The sequence below is a fragment of the Diorhabda sublineata genome, chromosome 3 (assembly GCF_026230105.1).
Source record: "Diorhabda sublineata isolate icDioSubl1.1 chromosome 3, icDioSubl1.1, whole genome shotgun sequence".
Taxonomy (NCBI): Eukaryota; Metazoa; Arthropoda; class Insecta; order Coleoptera; family Chrysomelidae; genus Diorhabda; species Diorhabda sublineata.
In genome coordinates this window covers 21,572,091-21,590,660 of record NC_079476.1, presented here as the reverse complement: position 1 = coordinate 21,590,660, position 18,570 = coordinate 21,572,091, and the positions used below count along the sequence as shown (strand labels likewise).

At 31.4% G+C, this 18,570-nt stretch overlaps 1 protein-coding gene across 7 annotated transcripts in view; it reads left to right on the top strand.

Annotated features, from left to right (window-relative positions):
- Positions 1–18,570, top strand: part of LOC130441054 (rap guanine nucleotide exchange factor 2) — a 191,572-nt gene that overhangs the window by 140,309 nt on the left and 32,693 nt on the right. The window lies entirely within an intron of this gene.

Here is an 18,570-nt window from a genome sequence, read left to right as displayed (position 1 = left end):
AAGACAATGTGTCAAAAATTGAGAAAATCGTGGTCAAATTGAACGATTAAAGCTACTAGTTACTTGACAACCCAACGTTTACACCAGATCTTGCTCCCAGTGACTAATAGCTCTTATCAGATATCAAACTTAGCGAGCTTGCAGTTTATTTTCTAAGCAAGGGTAAATCTTTCTATTGAAAAGTAGAAAAAGTGTAACTCTATGTTGATGAATAAAGTCGGATTTCAAAGAAGAAAATTATTTTTTGACGAGGGAACTTATTGCAAGGAGAACTGTATATTAAGGCGCAAGCCCAATTTTTGGCTTATCAAATACACCATTTGACTAAATCAAACTATTAGTCTGTCTGAAGAGAGACTTGTAGGATATTTTTTGGGTGCAAGACACATTTCATGTTGATTAAAGTATATTTTAGGATTAGGTACGATAAAGGATAGATTTTCCCGTGCAGGGCTGGAATTGTGGTGATTTTTAGAAGCTTACCATCCGTGTGGTAGTGGTTCAATGTGCACGCGCCCGTCTAGTACCATGTGGGGAATGAAAAATGTAAATGAAAATTGCGATGTTTTGTAAAGTGTACCTCGCTGTTAAGCAGCAAGGTGGAGCTTAGGCGTGGGTTTTACCTGATGGCGAGGGGAGAATTATCAAGGACGTTCTTCGTAGGCCGTCGCTGTGCGATTTTCGGTAAAGGAATTGCTTCATTTGATGGTGCGTCTCACATATCGAGATTGTAGATCATGTAGACAGCCCGGAATTGAATTTTTTGAATATAAACGTGAATGGTATTGCTTTAGCTGAATCGACAGTAGTACCTGCGAATTGACTGCCCGCAAAACAAGAGCCTTTGGAGTTGATAATTACGTGGGGTGTAGTGTATTCTATTACGGGTCGGATGTAGGTTTTATCTGTATAAAGGGCTAGATTCAATCAAATTTTCTTTCTAGTGCCTTTATGAGATGAAAACGCCCCCGTACACTTCTAGAATAGTCAGTCGCCCAATTGAGAGTGTGAGTGAATAGCATTCCAACATAAACAGCTTCTCAAATCATTAAACTACAATTATGTGATAGAAGTCTTGGGCTCAGGGTAATGGGATGGCTTGATTTTTTTGAGAATTGAGTCACTCTCAAATTCCGACACAAATTGGAAAATTGAGTTAGAGATTTTGGGATCGGATATTGGGAGAGCGTATGTCTGGGGCGGGCAACAAGTGGTAGTTTTCACCCTTTAAATAATTAGTTTACATCAGGATGACGTCAATTTTAAAACAGAGGGTGAGATGATCTTAACTTCGAATGTTCACCAGATATTGTAAGATAATACTTAATCGCTGTTAGACCCTTATATTAGAATTCAGGAGGGTAGTTAATCCTTTTATTGTACTAATGGAAAGCGGGTGAGTTTAATTCAATGTAAACTTGTCGAAATTATTTGATTTGAATTTATTATAATAATTGTTGTTTGAACCTATCACATTATATATTATTTATTATGTCAAAAATCAAGATGAAGATGTTGAAAAAATTCTTCCGATTTAGAAAAATCGTAGTTATTCGTTTATGAATCCGATATGAAATGTTAGAAACAGGAACTTCTGGAGTTTTCCACTAAATAAGGATTCTAGCTTCTGTCAGTAGTTGTCAAAAAGATGTCTGCACAACAGAAAGATTTTTGTTTTATATGCGTTGCTAGATGGGAGTTTGTGATTTCAGTGCAACAAAAATTTCGAACAACATAATATGGTATTGACCTTTCTAGAGCCCAGAGCATAAAAATATAGTACAAGCAATTTAGTGATACAGGCTACATCTGCAAGGTAAATAATCAAGATGTTCCCGTATAACCAATGAAGTCGAGGAACGCATCTATCAAAGTTTCGCCTGTAGCTTAAAAAAACCACTCGACGTGCTTCTAGGGAGCTAAACATTTCTTCAACATCTGTCATACGACGTTTGCTTATGAAACTGTACAGATTACAACTACTATAACCTTTGCATGAAGGTCGCAAAGGAGGACTTTTTATCTAAAGCCGGAGGGTAGACAAAGATGTGGAAAATGATTATGGAAATTTTATATTACGGATAGGGTTTTGTGACGAAGCAACTTTCTATTTGAGTAGCAAAGTTAACAGCAATTTGAGCATATGGAGGAGGTTTTCCAGAAGATTATGTTTTCATGCAATCTTATAGTCTCTTGTTTTTTACCCAAAACATTGTTACGGGAACCACATATAAATACAAAAATCATCAGTTATCCTTCAATATAAAAGTAAACTCATGTCTATATGATTTTTAATTTTGATAATATGTACCTAGGGAATCGTTTCTTTACGAAACGCTCTAAGTTTTCTTGAATAGATTTATCATTGTTTCAAAATATATTCAATATACTTTATCCGCTTTCATCAATATCACAACTTCCTCTCTATTTCTGTACAAGAAACCCTCTTATTTTATTGAAGAGAGTAATACCACTTTAGTGTTTTTGACGTTTTCAAATTAGATTAATACCTTCTTTTAAATTTTATGCTGTGAAGAACAGTGGCAAATAAAGAATCATAACTAGAATAATCGTAAGAAAAAGCATGCTGTATATGCTGTATAAAATGGATATCCCTGTTTTCTTTTCTATATTTTTGTATCTGTCTTTTTGATTGAAGGAGAAACCAACAAATTTTTGTTTCTATCATTCGTAAAGATGGAAATACTGGTTTTCCACTCTTTGGATAAGTTCATCTGTGGAACCAATTCTTGCACCATCGTGTATTCTTCAAAGATTGAACTGGACATTTGTGTGCTATTATTTCAACTAATCAATAGAATTTGAACGTATCGGTCTACTTGTAATGATGCTCGCAATTGAAATACTGCTGCCAGAAGGAAAAATTGTCAGAAAATTCAGTGTTTCTTGGAAAATTTCTATATCAAAGTTGAGAAAATTTCAAATCTTCGTCCTATTATGTTCCTCACTCGTCTGCAAGTGTATTAGTAGATCAAGCAATAAATTTTTTTGGTTGAATAACATACTATGACATTGTGTTGTATAATGTCGGTGATAAATTTATTTTACATAATTGAGTCATATTCTTTATCTAATGAATATTTTCCTGTAATGCAAACAGGCGCCAATGTAGTTATGATATTCGATAAAAAATCTTTTTTTATTAAACAAAATGACTAATTTTCACTACAAAATTATGTAGCATAACAAGTACATATTTAAGAACATTATCTAGTATAATACATAATTGTTAATACAGTTTTAGCGAAATATTGGAATTTTTAATTATAATAAATAATAATAACTTCATTCACTATATAAGTATAAATATTTCAACTACAGTTTATAGTTGGGTGCACTACAATCTCGTCACTCGGGGATATTTTAGGTAAACCAAAAGGTAGTCCAAGTATATAATACAACTCCTTTATGTGAGGTTAGGTTAGTTTACCTAATCTAAATTCACAATTTTTTAAGAAATACGGATTTTTAAAATACTGAACTACTTATTTAAAATGTTTAAAAAACTCTCAAGTTTTTGCCTTTACCGAATAAACTCTCAAGAACGTACATAATTAAAACACCGAGCTGTATAATCTTCCATAATGAGTTGTCTAATCTTAATGACAACCCCGATCACAAATTTTAAGACTGGTATTAAAATTACGAGTTGAATAGCAGATGAAATAGCAGACGGATTTACTAAAGTAGGAACCGTCATAGGACCTTCACCTTTTTGTGGAATTGGTTACAGTTGGAAGCTATAACCAGGGAAGACCTGTTTAATGTATCAACCTTGTTAAGAAAAAAGGACACTTCAAATCACAACATACGTACAACCTTTCTCTCAAGTAATATCAATTCAGAAATATATGTACAAACTCCATATGAATCATTTACGTATACGGACGTTTGAAATGTGTTTTGTTTTCGTTGCTATAAATTATACACCCACAATAAAACGTATGCATCAATTGATTTATATCGTATATCGTCCTACAGCATGACGTTTTAATTTTATTTACCAACATCCCTCTTTCAACTGCCCTTCATGGTTTCAACCCTTGTAAAATCACCCTAAAATATGGACCTACTAATTGATTTCCGTGACTTCGTTTTAGATCATATTTCCGACGAAATTGTCAATAACTCACATATTTAGTCACATGTCACGGAATACATTCTCAAAAGAGAATCGCCTTGAAAGTATGGTATTTAAAATAAGATTTACATTCAAAAGATTGAATATTCAACCCAACTCTGCTTATTATAATTGAAAAAAAAAATTAAATCAAACAGTAACTTTGAGTGTGCTTTAGAAACTTCCAAGTTTGACAGAGAGAAAATATTTTCAGCCAACAATAGGTCTCCGGTCTAATTCAATGAGCCTCAGAGGACTAATTGTGTTTGCCGAAGTTGAAAAAGTTTTTTGCAGCTTGTTACATCGCAACCCTCTCCTTCCATAGTTGCAACTTCGGAAAATGAAACATCATCAACACTCGCTTCTTCAAACTTCTCCACGCTCTCTTTCTCCTCTTCTCTACTTAGAATCAGGTGGAATATTCAGAGCCGGAACTAAAACAATTTAAATGTAAATGATCCTTTGTCGGATTAAGGATGATGTACATCATCTTTTCATTAAAAATAAAATTATCGTTATTCGAGATCGAGTAAAATGATGAATCGTTTAGAAAATTTTCGATATAATCTTGTTAGAATAATACGAAACTTTTATTATGTGTGTTGTGTTGTATTTTGTTTTTTGACTTTTTATTTCAAATTTCCACAATTAAGGGAGACCTGTACCTTATATGTGACCTACATATTTTTGAGATACAAAAAACTAGGAAAACGATTGTCTTTATGTTCAAAGTGATGACTACCCATATCTGCATTTTTGTAACCAAATTTTCCACAACTTAAAACCTTTTGGAATACTCTAAAAAAATTGATAAACTGCTTTATCTCTCTCATTCCCTTTCATACATATTTAGCTGATCCATTTTTGTTAGTTTCCAGTTGTGTAACAACAATCAAATCTATCGCTGATTTTGTAAGGAAGTTTTATGTGTGATGCTATAATTTTTGACGGAGTGTACAATAAATGGTTCACGAAATAAGAAAAATATATATTTTTTTCCTGAAACAAATACATCATAAAGTACATATCGAATAGATTCTACGGCGCTGATCCTGTACAAGGGTAAGTTACCTTGGCAACGCTCGAAAAGCGGGGGCGTTGGAGTGTATGATGATGAACCGTCGTGACCTACGACCTTTTAGCCCACATAAATTGAACGTTTTGCATCGTTATGGAGGCAAATTAGGCCGTAATAGTGGTGCTGACATTTTTCTATTTTTCTACACCCTTGAGAGCAACTACTTGTTGATAGGCAAATTCTCAAGGATGAAGAAAATAAGTCGGTGTTATTGAAAAGGGTCGAGAAAATATCTACTAAAACCGATAAGGGTCAGTTGGCAGGTTATTAAATTGATTTGGGAAACATTATTGAATGTTAATAAAAAATAAAATATGAGTTTTTATTTTTATTAATGATTTACCGTAATTTTCCATTTGGTTGTTCATCTAAAGCAGCTGGAAAAACAAAAGGTCTCAGTGGTATGTTAAACTTTAATCTAGTGTATTCAGCAACGGTCCTTCTTTCACATAAGCATACCTGTATTCCTAGAGGCCTCACGATGGGTCGCATGAGAACTTTTTTTTTCGTATCACAGAATTATTTTCAAGTCATCTACTCACTCCCGAAATTTTTTGCATCAAGTCCCCGAATACCCCGTTCGAGTCAATAATAATTAAATTTCTGAAACCTTATTATTTGTTAAATTAAATACTGTTAATCAAAATGTACTATTCTACCTGGAAATTTAAATGGTGATATGTACTTGGATATTTTAAACAATCACTTATTTGAGATATTAAAAGATTTAACGTTAAAGAGCGAATATTTCTATTTTTTATTCATGATGGAGCTCCACCACAATTTGATAGAAGGTGACGTGATTGGTCAGGTAACAATTTTCCGAATTGATAGATAGGTAGAGGTGCAGAAGGTCCGATTCATTGGCCTCCTCGGTCATGCGATTTCAATCCCTTGGATTATACAGTTTGATCGTATCTTAAAGAAAAAGTTTATGCTACGGAGGTAAATTCACCTCAAGAACTGAAAAACAGAATTCAATGTCACTTCAATGACCTCATAGCTGACTCCCAACCGTTTAGAAGATCAATGGATTCTTTAAAAAAAGGGTGGACATGTGTATTCTTGAAAACGAAGGACATTTTGAACACCTACTCTAATTGAATATTCTATTTTATATTATTAGCTTTTTTTTAATTTTTCATTTTGTCATTTTTTTTTTTAATTAATACATTTATCATTACTTCATACCAACATATTCAAATCAAAATATTCCAAAAATGGTACGCAGTATCGAGCTTTATCAAGACTACCTTTTTGGTGTATAATTGAAGTTCAAGTCCAGTTGAAATTTTGTTTTATGAATCCAATATTGAAAAACTTCTGTTCAATACTACTTGGTACCAACCGTGTAACTAGTGTCCTCTATAATCGTGAAAAATGTATATTTTTCAGTTTTCTATCTATCTTTTTTTTGAAACACCCTGTAGATTATTCTGTAATATTTCAAATGACCGAAGTAGAAGTTTTGTATTAGTAAGTTTTATGTTCGATAGTGTATATTCAACAACAACACTAAAATGATATCCATAAGAATTGTTTTACTTTTTAATAATGTTAAATAATATTTCATATCAGTAATTCGAACCACTACCGAAATTCTATTAATCACACCAATTTACGTCACTTCATGCTCAAATAGAAGATATATCATATTTCAGCCGTCATTAAAGACTTTTTGTTTTCATCAGCGAACACCCTCGCGTCAGAAATTCTTCGATGCATAATCCAGAGCAAGAAACACAGGCACACATGTCCCAACAGTAACTATTTTTAATATACCGTACTGTTTTAAAAGCACATGCACATTTTTATCAGTTTGTGTTTGTGATTCTAACAGGAAACGTTTCCTCTTCAGTATCGTAGATTTGTTCACTTAAAAGTGAAGCTTAGTAATGTGTGGAAACGCCTCGATTAAATACGTAAAAACATAAAAATACCAGTAATATTTCCATTTAAATATATTATATTTATATGGGATATATAAGTGGTGCTGCATATATTTTTTAAAATGTTTTGTAATCTTGGTGATTTTGTTTAAAGTGACTTTATTGTATAGAGGATACATTGGATTATTTTGACAGGTTTCTATTTGTAATTATTTTATTTATATTTATATTTATGTACTCTTACGCTAATTTTTCTTTTTTGTACATTAATAATATTTTTAATTCTTTTTATGTTAAAAAATATATATATTTCAATATTTCTGTCTGCCTCGCGTTGAAAAATGAATATTTATTATCTTTATACCTGATTACAAGAATACATTCTTTTTTTAAAGTAAATACCTATTAGGTGTGGTCATTAGAGAAAGTTTAATAGTTTTGAAGTTTCACAAATTTAGTTGCATCAAAAGTTTTCACAACCGATATAAAAAATTGAACGTTAAACTAGGGCTTACTAATTTTATATAAATACATTTTAGATTCATCGCTTAATTTCTCTAATCATTATCAAAACAATTATTTAGTTTGTTACTAATAAATCCGAATATATACTATGATTCCCATGTTCTCGCACGTAGTTCATTATTATGACTTTGGCGGGCTGTGTAAATAATTCCTAGAGATAGAAGCCTAAGATTGTAATATAAGGAGATCTGGATGGTCATTCTAAGGATGAAAAACAAAGGTTATACATCTGTTTGAATAACGTTCATTAGCCATGGTCTCACCGCTTGGGCATTACGAATATCTATTACCTTTTAAGGAATTCTTTTGGCTTTCCAGCTACTCTGCACCTATACCTAAAAAGGTATTCCGTGAATGACTCTGAATCTCATCGTTCTTTTTTTCCTGTGTGTTCAACTTCCCAAAGCCTTTTGCTGATATGGGCAGGATCTTCTGCTGTCTCTACCGCTTACTCGCACAATACCTACCTTCTTAAGGTGTCATAGACCTTTAGTGTTTTTCCAGTAAGACTCTACTTCCAGCTTTTAGCTATCCGTTCAGTTCAGTTAAAGTGTCATATCTTATTTCTATAACCTACTGCTTTTAGAGTTTGTTTCTATTCTATAATAGCTTTAAAGTTCATTAAATAGCTTGCAAGGCCACACATACACATTATCTGGTAACTCACAGATAGTATCCAACGAATCGTTATTTGAAAACTTCGACGGGTTCGTATTTACAAGAATTATTCATTTACACTAGACTTCTATTTTTTACAAATATTGACTTTTGCAGCTTATTATTTACTACCTAGTAACGGCGATTTTGTGATGTTACTACACTGTTTATGATGAACGTAGCTTCTTTGGTAAACATCATAGTTTTTCAAAAATTTTACATATTTATTTTGAGCGCATTATATTTGATTCATCGCTTTTGTCGCAATTTATGTTTTTTTTTATCTTAAACCATACAATCACATGGACTGCTATTCCTCCCAGTTAATGGAAAGTGGCTCTATATCTATTAGGACTAATCTCGAGCAGTAGGGATTTTAGAATCGCTTTCTTAAAAACGGAAATTCAATGTTTTGAAATCTATTCCAATTATTCCTATTCTATTCAAGAGAATATATGCGGATTCTTTTATCAGGAATCAATAATGGATCTGAAAAGAATATAAAACGTTCCTCGATTCTTTTGTAGTCATTAAATGTAACCATGGGAATAAAGAATCATATATAGTCTTGCAAGATCGCTTTGACGTTACTTCTTTTACTTGTATTGGCAAAACAGTTTTGTCATTTTCCCGACTATAGTGGTAGTATGGTGTAAGGTTTTCTCGACGAATATTCAAATTTATATTAGAATGTCTTAAACTGATATGAGGATATGAGTGTCTTTCTTTAACACTAAAACAAAAATTATTATTTTTTAACGCTTATTGCCTTCGCCGTTCCGACTACTTTGTCGGACTATTTATTATTTCATTTATTTGTTAATAAAAATTTAATTTGATTCACTTACCTGTACCATGGGAAAATACTGAAACTATTGGCTAATCTACTTATCAAAGTGACTCATGAATGAATCAGCAATAAACGGTGATAGGTAATAATTGGTCCCTCATGTTGTTGTGAAATTCATTTCTATTTTGGAAATAGTTTGAAACCATACATATTTTTATTAAGCGTAGGCTTTCTTCCGTTATACGGGGTTTAGGTTTCTACAAAAAGTTAAACAAAAACGAACGAGAAACGAAATATTTGCCCTCAAAGTCTATATATCTTTGCATACATTTAAAACGTATGGTTTTGAACATGGTTTTGAAAGTCTTCAACAGCTTCTTGAGGTGATGAAAATCGCTGCCCGCGTATTTTTTGTGTGGGGAACAAGAAAAACTTATTCAGTTGTTTGACGGGTTTTATGTTAACTCCCGATTTCCCGAAAAATAATTTTTGTTCTAACATCGCACTTTCGAGCTATCGTAATTACCACAATTGTTCTGAGTTGTTTCAAATTTGTTCTTAATTGCTTTAGAATATCCCACGACCTAATTAATTCCGAGTCCTGGAGCAACTCAAAATCGCGACGACTTGAAAATGCAGTCTCAACTCAAAAATCGGTTTACTTTTCAAATTTTTTCTAAAAGTTTTATTTTTAACCCTATACCGCTCTAAAAAAAGTAGAATAAACCTAGAACAACTTCGAAAAACCGGTAAAATCTAGAAAAAATCTGAAAACATATAATCAATTTTCTTTATAATTCGTTTTCGAAAGCAGAGCAATTGAAAACAACTGAGAACAATCATTATAATCGCGAAAGTTCGAAAGTCCAGTTCTAGCACAAACATAAATTTGCGCGAAATTTGTGAAAAATATTTTGGAACAATATAGAAAACATACCACAATACTTTAAAAGTGCGGTGCCAGCTCAAAAATTGCTTTTTTAAATATTTTCGAAAAGTTTTAATCCCAGCACTACGTCGTTTTGGAACCAAGTAAAACAAAAGTAGGCCACCCTGGAACAATTGTCAACTTCTTGGGGGTTTGCGGGTACCTAGCAGACTTTGATTTTCGTAATCTTTTTCGTAATTTTCTCAAATTGACTGGTTTTGAAATGTTTATGATTCTTTTGATTGTGATTTTTGAAATTTTGTTATCTAATAAATTACTTCTGTCGATTGCAGCAAACCCCATTTCAAAATAGTTAATGGAATATTAGATTACGCGGCCGCCATTATTAAAAGTCAAAATTTGAGAACGCCAAATTTTTTACAAACAATAATCTTAGATTTCGGTATTCTATTAATTTCATTTTGTTATTTTAAATTAAAGGTTGGAAGAAAAAAAAGGCTTGATATCTACAATTTTTTTACGGGCAAAAATGAAATCTGCAAAACTCTCTAGAGCTTGAATAATTTCCGAATATTTCGAGGAGAGAATTTTTTGAAGAAATAATAAATCAAAAATAGAATTTTTGACATATTAATTAACTTTTATTTTGCTTTGATGTTTGGTGATTCAATAAACTGAGGTGACATGATTTTATCTTTTGACAAAAACGAATTAAACTTAAAATTAAAAGAAAATGTTGCGTTTTGGAAAAGATATTTTGGAAGAAATAAAAGTTGGATTAGACAACTTGATACCAACACGAGAAAATCAAAATAAGAAATATAGAAACATTTTTGGACATTTTGTGAAGGTATGATTACTATTCCTCGTGAAATTATTTAATTTTTTAACCATAACATAGGAACCAAGTCATATCAAAATATTAGTTTTATTGCATGAAGTATAGACAAGAAAATCCTGGGCTTCTCACTTTCTGTGCCGTTGACGAATTAAGAAGTAGAAGTCGAAATTAAAAACATTTGGAATGTTTAATTAACGTTACCAATGAATAACAAAAATTTCAAAAAATTGTTGTTATAGCAACTTTTCGAAGTTAAGGCATCAGATTTTAAAGCAATAATATTTCTCGTGGGAAAAAGTTAATAATGGTTTCCTAATTTCCGCGGACTAATTCGTATGACTTTGTTAAAGCTCCTACTAGAGACGTGATTAGTGCGATTTCAAATATCAATACTATGTAATGATGAATTAATTACAATAATATTTATCAAGATAATATTAGATTCAATTCTAGGAAGATTCTTATAACGAAATGTTAATGACCATATTTATCGAAGAGATAATTGTATTAGTTTTGGATATATTTATTTACTCTTAACTGATCTCTGCATCTGTATACACATTAAAAGTATTATGTAAATTTTAAAAACTTGTGTTTAATTCAGTACCTAGTAATTGAAGTCGGTTTGGGTAAAAGTTTTTTTAACGATAAGTGAGTTTATAGGTAAACAAAATTAAATTAGATCTTGTATTCTCCAAACTTTGTAGTTCCTTTACGGTGATTCCAATTGTTTGATGTTGTTTGGGTGTGCGTTTCGTAAATTTACATAGAACGGAAGTACTTTGACTCTGTAAATGTACAAAGAATTTCTAATATTTTTGAGATTTAATTAGTTATATAAACAAGAGAATATTTGTTTGTATTTAACGAACCATACAATGTTTATACTTTCACAATCTTGTCGATGGTAATTACAACCCCATATCATCTTTAACGTAAAAAGGTTAAGCTTTAAGGACTAAACAAACATCATACAGACGAAGTAACCAATATTGGGGAAGCAAAACATGAAGACCTAACTAATAATAAAGATGATAGAATACCAACAAGACAGAAGTTTCGGGAAGCAATTCAAAGGATCAAAACTAACCAAGCTCCTGGATAAGATGCAATATTGGGAGAACTAAGTTTGGAGAACCAACTTTAGAGAAAAAAATATATGGAAATATTATACCAGTAAATTGTAACATAGGAATCAATTGTCCAAAAGATAAACCCTACTGCGCCAACCATAAAGAAATCACTTTATTGGACACCACTTACAAAATCCTAATCAATCAAAGAATCAAGGAAATTTGAAAGAAAAAAGTCGGTGAATATCAATGTGGATTTAGAGTATCACGTGGCAGTTATGTTCAACTAGTAGACTCTTGCGTGAAATACCGTACATTCAGAGTTAAACAAGAAACGAATATTCAGATCTCCGACTGATTATAGCGGGGGTTCCTCAAGGCAGTGTTTCAAGATCAATACTGTACCTGATATATATTTGTGACATTTCTGCTACAGAAAATGTTAAACTGGTTAAATTTGCAGACTACTCTGCAATACCATCTGTTGGGGAATCAATTGAAGAGGTTGTCAAGAATCTTCAAAATTCTATCAATAAAATAGACGTCTGGACTTACAAATGGCATATTAAAATCAATGAGGGAAAATCATCCCGTATCAATTTTACCTATAAGAAGATAAACAATCTTCCAATTAGACTAAATAATAGGATTATCCCATATAAGAAAACGATCAAATATCTAGGATTACATCTGGATATGAAATTAAAGTGGCAGGAACATGTCAAAAAGAAAACAGAGGCACTGAAACTCAGATATAAAAAACTGTATTGGTCACAACTTACTATTAAAAATGAGGTGCTAGTATACAAACAAACACTCAAACCGATGGTTTACAACTATGGGGATGTAAAAGTAAAACATATTCCTTTAAAATTTCACCCCAATGTAGCCAGTAGTATCGGTAATGTATAAAAATTTACGAACATTGGCATTCAAAATATCCCAATCATTTTTCAGTTTTCTATCTATCCTAAAAACTGGGCCACTTTTTAGCAAACACACTGTTTATCATTTTTGTCGATATCGTATCGTATCATTCAAATTTTTTCATAATAATAATTTTTGAAATATTTGACGGTCATTTCTATGAAGTTTTTTTACCACAATAAAATTTATGTTCTCATCACATTACTAACTACAAATGAACAGGTAAATTAAAAATAAATTACCAACACCTGTTTATTTTAGTTTTGTCACCTTTTTTCTTATTTACACCAAGATGTTTACGAATTTTATAAATTCCAAACTTTCGCGGTGTAATTATTCAAAAGCGACCGTGTTTTGTTTTGATGCAATTTCATTTTATTTCTTCTTCTCGCCGCCAAAACGTAATTTTCCGAGATACATACCTATGCTTGAACGAGGCGTGAGAGTACAGTGTTGTCGGTTTTCCACCAAAAAACAAAAGAATGCAGAGTTTTACCATGTTGCATTTATTAATGAGATACATTCGGCATTTTTAGATAGAAATGTAAATAAACTTTGAGAAAATACTAAAAAACACTTCGTATGGCATTTTGTGTGTTATTTCGTTACCGAAGTTGATATAATTTTATATTTTATCAAATTTTCACATTCATTCTGACAATTTCATTCGAGAGAAATCCTTTTTCTTAATTCTATTATAAATGCATACTTTCGAACACAATTATGTTTGGATATAATATAAAACAATACAGCAGGCCTAATAGATCCATGACTTGAAGTCTATCTACTGCTTTTTTTCCAACTTCTTTTGTTCTCTGTTGCATTGCTTCAATTCACTACCCCTAACTTCTGTAAGTCCTCCTCACATGCGTGTAGCCATTTTCTAAGTGGACGCAATCTTCTTCTTTCTACACCTTCTCCACTGGTTAAGGTTATTTTCACCCACCTTTTTATTCCATTCTGGCTATATGCCCTCAACCAACGCAGTCTTTTTGTCCCTAGTATATAGCCGATCTCTGCCTGACCATATAACCTTTTCATCTCTGCATTCGTTCTTTTTCATGACCAAAAATTCGCACCATGGGTTGTATACTGTCCTGTAAATTCCTGGCTTCGCTACCCTTGAGATATTTTTGGTGTGATGGTGGCTATAACTTTTTGATGTCTTTTCAAATAGTAAAAACATTTTTTGTAGTTATGTTTGAATGAATAACCTAAAAATGTATTACGATTTTGAAAAAGTATTTGGATGTAGTCGCTAAATTTGCCTTATTGTTGGCAATGCTGCCAAAGAGTAAAATGCAATTCAACAACTTTACCGCTGAGTTTTAATCTCCTTCGCTGCAAATAAATATTAACGCTGCTGAAACGTCCCCGCTTTGGTATTTATCATTCAACTACCTGAATCCCTAATACAGGTAAAGTTTAAATGAGTATTTATGATGACTAGACTTTTATTAGACATGTACTTCGACTATTTTTCATTTTTAAAATAAACTATTGTAATGGTTTCACAGAATGTAATCCGAAGAAAATAAAAGAATTCTGTTAAGTAAACAAAATATTTATATAAAACTAAAATAATAATGTATTATTTGAACAAAATGATTTATATTTTGAAATGGATGAACAAATTAGAAACTGACATTTTTCTAGAAACTCGAAAGCATTTCGAACCATTTGTTTGATTTTATTTTTTCGACACCTTGCTTTTATATGTTGTTTCTTCTTTATAGAATAATAAAATTAAAAATATTTGAATAAAATGATGAAAAATCTTTACCAGGAGGGAAAAAACCAGTAAACCAGAGATCCATAGATCCCTGCAAACATATAGAACAAGCGATCAACAATTCACGTTGAAAAGGTTGACCGAATATAAGCATCAGAACATGATGATATAAAGGAAGATCAAATACCCAAATAAAAAATGTAATGAAAGATAATAAGAGTTGAGAATAGAATGACATAATAGTGAAAATATTAAAAGTAGATGGGCGAGAACCTTAATAAAAGGATTTGCAAACTGCAAAAATATGGGATGAAAAGCGGGTACCAGATGATAAGAAGACAGTAACATTCCCTGCCTGAATATCCAAAATGACAAAGATTGTTCAGAGCATAAGAAGCCAGGTAGACATATGCATCAATTGAATTGCTAATGGAAGGAGAGGGAATCGGAAGGAGAAGAAGCAAACGAAAAAAAATTGAATAGAATAAGTAATATTAAGAGTGAAATGAGAGAAAGAACGAGGGGTAGAAACGGATGGAGAGAATAGTAAAGAAAGTGGAGAAGAGAAAAACAACAAACAAAATTTTGATACTAAAAACACGACAAACAACATATTCCAGAGTAGAATAAACAAATACTATAATTAATTAAGAAACAAAAGTTAAACCAAACATTAAAACGTATGATATAAATTATAAAGGATGACGGAATTTTTTTCTGGCACATTACATACTGATGAAATAAGAATAATATTTTTCGGTCTTTTTGACATAATAATATAAAAATATGAACTGATTATTCATTTGGAAGATAAACTTCAAACGTAGTTGGTGACTCTAGAAATTGCCACATATTACATTGCCTAGTATAAAGAACGGATTTAACTTTTAAGTCAGAATTTAACAGATTTGAGAGACTCGGCAAATGCAGATCTAACGGGACATTGGTGATGCTGCATGGTGCTTCCCAGTTGTCTTTTTGATGAGTCAAGGGTATATGTACTTCTTTGCCGGATTGTTCACCAGTAATTTTTGCCTTAATTATGTGTTTGCACAGATTTGTTACCATAAGTCTTACAAAAATGTATAGTTCTTCTGATACGTCTAAATTACGCAACATCTTTATTATTAGTACATTTTTGTTTTTAACTTTTAGTTCGCGAGGTGGCGATTCTGAAATGTTGACACCCTTCGGGTTGATCTTCCTTTGAATCATGGCTATAGTAGGTTTAGTACTCTCCGGGAAGTTTGGCAACTATATCATCAATGATTTCATCTACATCTTTGTTGAGGATCGCGTAATTTATATCGACTAAGCAGTAACCAAATACTTTATCAATAAGATTGTTGCTTGAAATACTCCATATCAATGCGCATGTTTTCTTCAAAGTTGTTTTCAACATTGCAATTTTGTTTATTTCCAAACAATTTCATATATTGATTTCTATCAATGTCGATTTAAATCTTTATCAAAACGTTACACACTCATTGAGCGTATTTGTGTTGTTTTCAAGTTAAAGTACATAGTTTCTAACCATTTATTAACGCCCGCATTATCATTTCGTCGCCATTTCATTCAGTTTCAGTTCCTTCCTCATGATAAATTCAATAATGTTCCCTATCGTTATCTCAATAACCGAGAACGTTTCATTAAGTGAATGTATATTAGAGATTGTTGAAGTTGAATGCTATTTTTTATGGAATAATTTCAATCGTAATAGTGGATTTAATCGACATTTTTTCTTACCGTTTACATTCACTTGTTCATTGATACGATTAAAGTTGTTTGGAATTATAAGATAACTGATTTCGTGCCTATAATTAGTATATTTCAAAATTGAACCATAGTTAATTATTGTGGACTTGTATGTTTATTTTTTATTATTGTTATGTTAATTGTTTAAAATTATTGAATATACAATTTTGAAATTTAAAATAAGTGTTAAAACAACTAAGAATAATCATCGTTTGGTAGTTTTTATTAATTATATCTTTTATTTATGTTTTATGTCTTAATCTTTTGAAACTAAAATAGAGAAAAAATTACCATGATTTAGTTTAGAGGTATTTGAATAATTATTGTTCCAAAATTAATGCACAAAATTCGTATGAATTACAACGTTTATTTTTGAACAAAATGCCAAAACACGTCACATAAGTAAGAACTGAAACAATTATTACAAAACAAAATGAAATTGATGTAGAAATTATGAAAAAAACCTATAGTATATTATTCACCAGTGTATAATGGAGGTTATTATTCACTAGGTGAATAATAACATAACATTATACGCGAGTATAATGTAGTATAATGTAGCGAGATTTTTTTCACATTATTAGAAACACTAAATAACAAATATTTTATACAGTATATCATAATAATGAACACAAAAATCTATGTGTGTATTCAATTCAAAAATATTACGTAACTAATCTTAGAGATGGTGGAATTCATTTATAGTTATTGATAATTGTAATATTTGAATAATTGGTCAAGTTAATCGTAATTATATTGATAGAATTCAAAATATCAACTAATACAACAAAATATACTTCATACAAGCTATTTTTTCAAAATTATTTCATAAGAAGGGTTAGATGCAATATTTTTTTCAAGTATATTTTTTGGTAGTTGTTTTTCTTCTTTTCGAGGAGTATTCAATATTTTCCAAAAAAACAAAAATTGAAACTTACCAAAAGTCATTTAAGTTGAAAACTCCCGAAGGAAGTCTGTCCCTAGGCTCTAGATCGCAACTGTAGTTGCCCGAACCGAATGCTCTTATTAGATCTTGAGTTCGATTAGCCTTTTATTTTGACTAGCAAGGGGTGTTTTTTTAAAGTTTCACAATATGATATTGAATGTATTGTATTCCCATGTGAGAAAAATCAAAACTTTCTTCGCAAAACAGAATACATATTATTTCTCGCCAACAATGATTGTTTAAATCAGAATTTTCCGGTGGACGTCAAAAACGGCAGATATTTAGTATTTAAAAAAAAGTAGTTGAGTTGAAAATCACCCTACAAGCTATTGCTTGTAAAAATAAACTGTGACGTGGTTTTGCAAATTTCCAAATGTTCAATAGAGTCCGAAATATAGAAGGTACCACCTTTTTCTAATAAAATTGACAACTTGCATCGTTTCGTTTCTTTAGCTTGTACACAGTTCATGGTACATTTTTCTAAGGTAGATAAAATAAGAAAACCCATTCAATTCACTGCATTTTCATTTCCATGTATATTTCCATAATTATTTTCACTTTCATGTTGTTGTTGAACAACATATTCAACTAAATTTTCTAAATGGTTGGATTGAATCAACAGTATTCGGGCACCAGTATAAAACTCTTTTAGACTCAGGCAGATTCTTTATTGAGTTTATTGCTGTAGGTTTAGATAAATATGTTGAAACACGCTGCAAGAACTGCAGTAGAACAAGAAAGATTACCACCAGAAAAAAGAATATCTATTGCTAATACCACACTTAGAAGAAGAAGTACAGTTATGGCACCTTATGACAAATCCAAACTTGGCTTAAGAAGAAGTAATTCTCTATCGTGGCCCAATTCGAGTTCTTCGCAGGCAGATTCACAGGTAGTATGTAATAAGGAATTAGAGTTAGTTAATATGACAAACACAAATAGTGTCTAAGAGTGATACAACTTTTACTAGACATTATTCAGAATTCTCTTTAGTTAAATCCAACAAAAAAATTCAATATAACTCATGTTTTTACTGCCATATTAGATCAGAAAAGTACCATGGTCCTAATATATGTGATTGTTTGCGGGATAATATCATTTTTAACTGATGATAAACAAAAAGACAAGCGTCACATAATGCTGGTTCCATGGAAGAAAACAGAACCTTAGTTCATGCGGAAACCTAAGAAAATAAACCTTTTTTAAAAGTAGGCACATTAAAAGAATAGCTCGTTAATTTTTGGGTTAACCAGTCGATTCAAAAAAAACTATTGTAACGAAGAGGTTATTCAAACATAAGTAGAATTGTAGTTCGAATAATTGTTTC